The 7,906-nt window shown below is 38.7% G+C and overlaps 1 long non-coding RNA gene across 1 annotated transcript; it reads right to left on the bottom strand.

The window, feature by feature from the left end:
• Window positions 1-4,061: 4,061 nt before the first annotated feature.
• On the bottom strand, window positions 4,062-6,399 carry LOC138895146 (uncharacterized). Its single transcript, XR_011409361.1, has 2 exons — window positions 6,012-6,399; window positions 4,062-4,396 (listed from the first exon to the last, which is right to left on the bottom strand). It is a non-coding gene; the product is annotated as an uncharacterized lncRNA (long non-coding RNA).
• Window positions 6,400-7,906: the final 1,507 nt, after the last annotated feature.

Below are 7,906 nucleotides of genomic sequence, written 5' to 3'. Positions count from 1 at the left end.
GATTTTACTGCTTCCTCAAGCCTACTATAGGCGAGAAAACAACATTATACAATCAAGAACTCAAAAACAAACTTACTACAATTTTGGGCTTTTAATACAACAAAAAGCCCAAATATACCATAACACACCCAATCAACAAGTTATCGATTAGCCTGAAATTGCAACGACGAGCAAGCAGCCCACTATCCTAGCACATGTGGCATTTCTCCATGCCCTTTATCCTTTCAAACTCCATAAATCAGTAGCACAAGAGGCCAACACGAGTGGACTACAAAGCAGTCCACTACAAGTGGAATAAATCGAACTCATGACTTTCGATCACCGTCCCATGAGTTCTGACTTTTAGGAAACGCATTTATCAACCTTCCTTGAGATTTAAAAAGCATAAATACAGAACATAGGTATTTTCTTAACCATTAAGTACCTTCCAAACTCAAATTACAAAGAAAAAGAGAGGCGGTATAATGATACTTATGTCGTAGGGACGTTCTAATGTTATCGCTTCTTGATTTTGTGAAAGGGATGTTGATCTTGCATAGAATTTCCTTGAAAAGCCTTGGAGAGCTTGAGAGTCTTTTGGTGTAGGTACTCTCTGTATATTGAAGAGATATAAGGGAAAAATATCACTTATAAGCCTACCGCCTCAATTCCCCAAGCAGGTGGGTAAGTTGCTTGCTTGGCAGCTTGAGCGGTGCAACTTCTGACGCTTGTATCTCTCTACTCCGACATCGTATTGACAAAAGGTTTGCAGCTTTAGAAACTAGATACATGGGGCTTTAATTTCATATAAATATCTCCCTCTAAATCTCAATATATTGGGAGAAAAAAGCCTCGCAACTGGCATATAAACCTGCCAGTTTCTCTGAAGAACGGTGACGTGACTTGGAGACCCTACTTTAAAAATTCATATTTCTCTACCCCAGTGTCGTGCAAATAAATGGTTTGGACTGTTGGAAACTAGATTCCAAGACCTTCATGTTTTTATGATATATGTCCCAAAATGACATCATAAAGCTTACAAATATAACTTCTCAAATGGCTTGTTATAAGGCAAATCTTAACTCGATTGTTTCGTAAGTTAAATCCGATTTTTTCCAAACTTTATATGTTATATTCAAAATTCAGATATAATCATATTATTACTTTAAATTTATTTAAATTATGATTAACAAGTCTCATATTCATTATACGTCACCTTGGGACGCACATGGTGTAACACTCCTAATGACCTTTGCCAACTTTTGTTCCACAATTCGCTTGAATTTAAAACGTAATACACAACTAGCATACGGATAAAATAAATCATAACATAACCTCCTTATCATGTTAAACACCCTAGTCTCACCCAATATTACATGTTATTAACATTTCCAACTTGTCGATGTTTGACGAAACTTATTTTATTCAATTTGATTAGCTTCTAAGCCTTTCAACCCTCTTGATACTTGTTATCGATGATCTTAAAGAATATTAATCTCCATGGTAACATGATTAACTTGATTTATATACTTTTAAAGATGATCTCATTTTCGAGCTTACATCAATTGACATACGACGTACTTTTACGTACGAAAACATGGGGTGTACCAAGGTCCATAGGTGATACGAGTCACCTATGGGACGTATGTACTTATCTTAAGGTGAGACGTATGTACTTATCTTCGAGATGATATGAAACTATTAGGAAAATTTTAGTTCTTTGATTCCTTATCTAGCGAATTTTTATTTTGAAATCTGAGCCTTCGTCTTTATATTCTCTCACGGATGGTGAGGACATGCACTGCTGGATCAGATGATCATACACCCGCGCCCCTTCCTAGAGTCGTGAGAGGCTGGGGCTGGGATAAAGTCCGAGGAGGGGCGCGTGCTGCAGCTCGAGCACCTTCTCAAGCAGCGATTGAGGAGCCACCAGTAGCTTCGGTTGGGGGACAGGCACCCGAGGCACCTATTGTTACCCCTGGACTTCAGGAGACCCTAGCACAGATTTTGAGCATGTTCTGCACTTTAGCTCAGGCGGGATTGATCCCCCATGCACCAACTACATCTCAGGCTATGGGAGGAGCTCAGACTCCCGCGGCCCATACTCTATAGCAACCGGTCTACATTGATCAGGTTCTAGGTGTCATGACATCACAACCCGTTATTCCGGTTCAACCTGATGTCAAGCTAGAGGCATATGTGGAGGAGCAGAGGAGACTTGAGAGGTTTAAGATTTATGATCCTCTTACTTTCAGTGGCGTAGATACTGAGGATGCGCATGGTTTTAGAAGAGCCATCATATTCTTAGCACCATGGGTATTGTGGAGGTGAGCGTAGTTTCTTTTACTATAGTTCAGGTGTCAGGAGCAGTGTATCGGTGGTGGCAGGCTTATGAGGAGGGTAGGCCAGTTGATGCAGCCCCACTCACTTGGGCTCACTTTTCATAGAAGTTTTTGAGAGAGTTTGTTCCCCAGACCCTTCGGGATGCATTGTGCACCATGTTTGAGCAATTGCATCATGGGACTATGTTAGTGTCAGAGTATGCCATCAGATTTAGTGAGTTGTCCCGACATGCACCTGCCTTGGTTTCTATAGTCAGAGAGCGAGTCAGTTTCAGCAGGTTGTAGAGATCGCTCAGAGAATGGAGGGTATGCGGGGCCGAGAGAGGGAGGATAGGGAGGCCAAGAGGCCTCGAGGTACTGGAGGATTTAGTGGTGGCCACGTTGCAGTTTCAGCTCATCGTGGCAGAGGATGTGTGAGTCGCCCAGTTCAATCAGCACTTCTAGCTACTTGCAGTGCTCCGGCTATTCTGAGGTCTCAAGTGTCCCATTATGCATAACCACTTTCCAGTGCAACTCCTGCATGGGGTGCCTTCAACGGCCAGTCTATTCGATCAGGCTAGAGTCAGTTTCAGCAGCCACGCCCACCGAGAGCTTGTTTCGAGTGTGGTGATACCAGACATAGAGTGAGGGACTATCTCAAATTATGGAGGGGTAAACCACCATAGACTACACAGGCTCCACGGATTCTACAGGGTCCACAGGGTTCAGAGGCCATGGTTAGGGGTGGAGGTCGGGTGGGTAGAGGTCGCCCTAGAGGGGAGGCCAAGCTCGTTTCTATGCTTTCCTGATAGGACGGAGGAGGTTACATCGGATGTTGTTATCACAAGTATTGTTTCGGTCTATCATAGGGATGCATAAGTCTTATTTGATTTGGGTTCTACTTATTCATATGTGTCGTCTTACTTTGCTCTGTATTTGGATATATCTCGTGATTCTTTAAGCGCTCATGTATATGTGTCCACGCTTATGGGAGATTCTATATTTGTAGATCCTATTCAGTCATTATTGGCGATTATGAGACCAGAGTTAATCTATTTCTACTTGGTGTGGTAGACCTTAGCATGATCCTAGGCATGTATTGGTTGTCGCCCTATAACGTTATTCTATATTGTAACGCCAAGACCCTGACATTGGCTATGCCAGGTTTGCCGTAGTTGGAGTGGAGGGGTATATTGGATTATATTCCTAGCATAATGATGTCAATTAAAGATTACATATGAATGGTTTAAAGAATTAGAAGCAATATAGTGTCTGTATATAGAGGGATTGTTATACACGAATAGGTTAATATTGTAACATAATGTACAATTTGCAGAATGATAAGATTTATTCGACCTAAAGAATGCTACGACTTCCAATACTTACACATTTGTGTACACGAAACTGATAAAGACCCACAAAGATAGTTATGTTGCTCTCAAGTTAAGTAAGGTTGATGATATATGAGGGTGATGTTAAGAGACGATCTATGTTACCTATGGAGTTGTAAACTACATAATATGACAAGATTAGCAATAAGAATATAGTCGATAGAGCGTAACTCCCACAACTCATGTAACGTATTGATGAATGGATATGTATATGTATAACGAGTAGCATCACTATCACGCCCCGAACTCGGGGAGCGTGATCGGCGCTCAACCGAGTGAACCAGGCCGAGCAAGCCTGTTAGATTTCCTTTTACCCAAACTTATCCATGAATAAAGAGGAGATGCACTCCATTAATCAAAGACTGAAAAGATTTCATTGACAACTCCCATTTTATTTCCATTAGCAGCTTCATTCATAATTTAAAAAATATTACAAGTTTATAGATATAATAAAAAATATTTTCCAAATACCAATATTTCTAGTTATATTCCCCACATCAAACACCAACCACAACTTGTCTACGGAGCCTCTAAGTACAACAGAAGAGTAATATGAAAATGCTGGCAATAAGGCCCCGGCTATACCTAAAAATACAAAGTACAACATCAAATGACATCAAGCCCAGAATAGAGTACGGCTCACCAAAACCTGCTGAGTAGGGAGTAACTGCTAACGAGGACCAAAGTTGCCCACTGATGAACCACCTGCATCCATTGAAGATGCAGCACCCCCGGCAAAAGGGACGTTAGTACATATAGAATAGTACTAGTATGTAAAGCTAAATGTCCTCTTTCAAAATAGAATGCCCATTAAAGAAATTGAAAAAAATCATAGAAACAACAAGTCACAATCAACCATATCCAAATGTCAAATTAAAACATAACAATTTTCCAAATACGAAATTAATATATATTTTTGGTTAGGAGATCATTAGCACCGATATACCACCGTGTTTTTAGCACGGAGTCCGATCACGCCCGATCGGCCAGGACATCTCCCCACGAACAATGTGGTTTGACATGTGATGCGACAAAAAAAATGTTACCAAGAGTAGTACTACCATGTGCGCAACATGGCATCCGATCTCCACCCGATCAGCTAGGTCGCCTTCCCACATATGCTGTGTGGGTTGACGTTTCCAATTCACAACTATTATCAGTTTCATCCCAATTATGGGGAATAATATCAACCCATCAATCACATCTCAAATAAAGGGAATAATCACAATCCACTCCTACACCGGCACGTGTAGTTTTAGGTGTGGGTTGTTACAACCCACCCTTCCTCGATTTGCTAATGATACTCCGAAAAATATTATTTTTGTTTTTTCACACAAAGGTAACATAGATACAAATGTATTTACCTCATCATCTTTCACATTATATAAATCTTTACTAGTATTTTCAACAAATCACAACAACAATATTTCCTTGGCTCTTTTGGCCATTCACAAGATTCTTTATTGATGGCACGGTGGCCGTATTTCATATTCCACAATTTCATATCTTTCCTTCCATGGATAATCATCATAAATATCAACATAAATAATATTTCGAAAATCATAATTTTAAGTTCGTTAGAAATGAAGGCTTTAAACACAATAGATTTCTTTCCAAGAAATGGAGTTAAATGATTGGCCATCGAAGAGCAAGTTAAAATCATAAACAAGTAGCACACCAACTATTCTTGAAATATTTTTTTCCAAAAAGGGCAATACACAATTTTCACTCACGAATATGTAAGAAAGCAAAACACATTAAACATACTCACAAAGCATAGCATTAGTTAAAATAGCCACATTGGGGTATGACTTGAAGACATACGCTTTTAGGAAAATCTAATTTTGAAGTAATTTTGGAATAGTTGAATCAAGGCTCGTTTCATAATCGTTTTCACATCATCTTATTTCTTTGGCACCACTAGCCACAAGTATAACTTTCATTCTTTACACGATGGCCACACTTTATATCTTCAACTCACTTCTTTCACTTTTGAGAATCTTTATAGATTATCAACAACAAGGCATTTCCAATCAAGACTTTAGGTACACATATGAGCAATTAAGAGTCTTAAGCATATCGATTTTTCTCACACAATTTGGCATACTAGCTTTTATTTGGAACACGACTCAAAGCCATAACAATTTAATACACAACCCATACTTTGAGCATATATATTTTGACATAAGTATCATTCGGAATAGTCAAGTTTATAAGGAATAACTCGGAATATAGGAATTAGGAACCTGAGCCAACCATAGTTGAAACTTACGGGAACATCATAGAATTCATTTCTAAAAGAGTAGTTTAGCCAACATACCTTGATGGAGCTCTTTAGTGCTACTAAAACCACCAACTACTCTTAAAACTTCAATCTACATCAACATAATTCAAATGGACCAATATTAGTAAAACTTTCCAGGTTTTTGGTGGTTTTGGCATTTTATCAAACACCTAGAGTGCGTAGCATTCAACTACATCTAGTAATGTAATTTCTTCATCCAAAAATCCCTCCTTCCCACAAACAAGATATAATACAATATCCTTTGATTACTAACTGACGTCTTTAGCACCATTATAATCATCAATGAACTCACATCCACCAAATTTCACTAATTAACTCATTACAAAATTTCTAAAACACCCAATAATCTAGTTTAAGTATTTATGGCTTCCAATCACCATCTCATAAATGCTAGTACTTACTCCTTGCTTATATATTCACTAACAATCCATGCATGTAGACCAAATCTACATCAACATAATTTAATTAGACCAAACCTTAAAAGTCAACTTTTAGGGTGTTCTTGAGATTTTGAAGAAATCCTATGGAATCTAATACAAAACCTTGTTGTAACTAGTGATTGAGAAGTGGAATCATCATAAAAACACACTTAAAAACTCACCTTATGTGTGTATTGGAAGCCTAGACCGGATGGGTGATGGAGAGAAAAGCCCTAGTCTTGAAATCGTTTTATTTTTCTCTCTCCCCGCTCATGTATTAATAGGCCCAGGTACAGTATTTTTCCACTGGTACTATCCCTGTGCTATAAGGCTTTAGCTCACCGGTTTGCTAAAATTTTCAGCTTCCCTCATGTGCTATATCTGCGCTATGGGGAGATAGCTCGCTATATTTTCTTAAGTCTTATTGCTTTGAAATTAACATCCAAGTTTTTCCCATTATTACAACACTAAAAGATTAATAAAAGTAATTATCCCATAGTATCCAAATAACTTTATTAACTCTAGTAATTCTCATGTGGTTCGGGTCTAAATTAAATTGTATTCCTAAGCTCGAAATCGCTCGAATTAGCAATAGAAATTCAAGGGGCCTTACACATTAGCCTACCGCGGCACCACAAACCTCGAGTTATTGGTAAACATTTATGGGGACTTACATTCTCCCCCTCTTAGGATCATTCGTCCTTGAATGAGGAGTAGAGCCCACCCAAAACACCCAACATAATTCATCTCCTCCTTTCACACATCGCAATCCCCCAGATTTGACTAACTCCCAAATTTTCCAAAAATTTCGGCAGAGTCTCCTATGTAATTAGGCATATCCACCTGCCAGAGAATCACCAAAACCACCCTAACAACATATCCATAACTCAACAAAGCATCACAGTATATATCAACAACACTGATCTCAATATTAAGGGCATTACATTAATAGAAGTGGTATCTAGACACGATTTGCACATATTTAAATCACAACACATAGCAAGTACCCTTTTGAACCACAACCATTTGGTTATACAGGCAAGTAAGAATACTTCCTTTACTTTGACGGAGGAAGATCTCAATTTCTGGACATATCTAACAGGGATGATAATTACTTACCTCCTATAAGCCAATTAACCCATTAAATTCACCTTCAATAGTTTCCACCGGAACGATAGGCAAAGGATTTCCAACAACCTTCTGAAACCTAGATACATGATGCATCGGGTGCATGGAGGACAACGATGGGAAAACATCATACTCATAGTTTGGCCTATTTCCTTCAATATTTCATAAGACCTAATGTGACTACACATACTTTACCTTCCTTAACAATTCACCCAATATATTCATAGAGAAAATCTTGAAAATAACCCGTTCACTTTGTTCAACTCTAAATCCTTATGCCGAACACCCAAACTAAACCTTTGGCGACCTCCAATAATTACTCTATGATGTGCTAGCTTGAATATTACCATAAAACTTCCTATC

The sequence above is a fragment of the Nicotiana tomentosiformis genome, chromosome 7 (genome assembly GCF_000390325.3).
Source record: "Nicotiana tomentosiformis chromosome 7, ASM39032v3, whole genome shotgun sequence".
NCBI classification, from domain to species: domain Eukaryota; kingdom Viridiplantae; phylum Streptophyta; class Magnoliopsida; order Solanales; family Solanaceae; genus Nicotiana; species Nicotiana tomentosiformis.
Note: the sequence above shows the minus strand (reverse complement) of the source record. Positions and strands in the feature narration are given on the sequence as shown.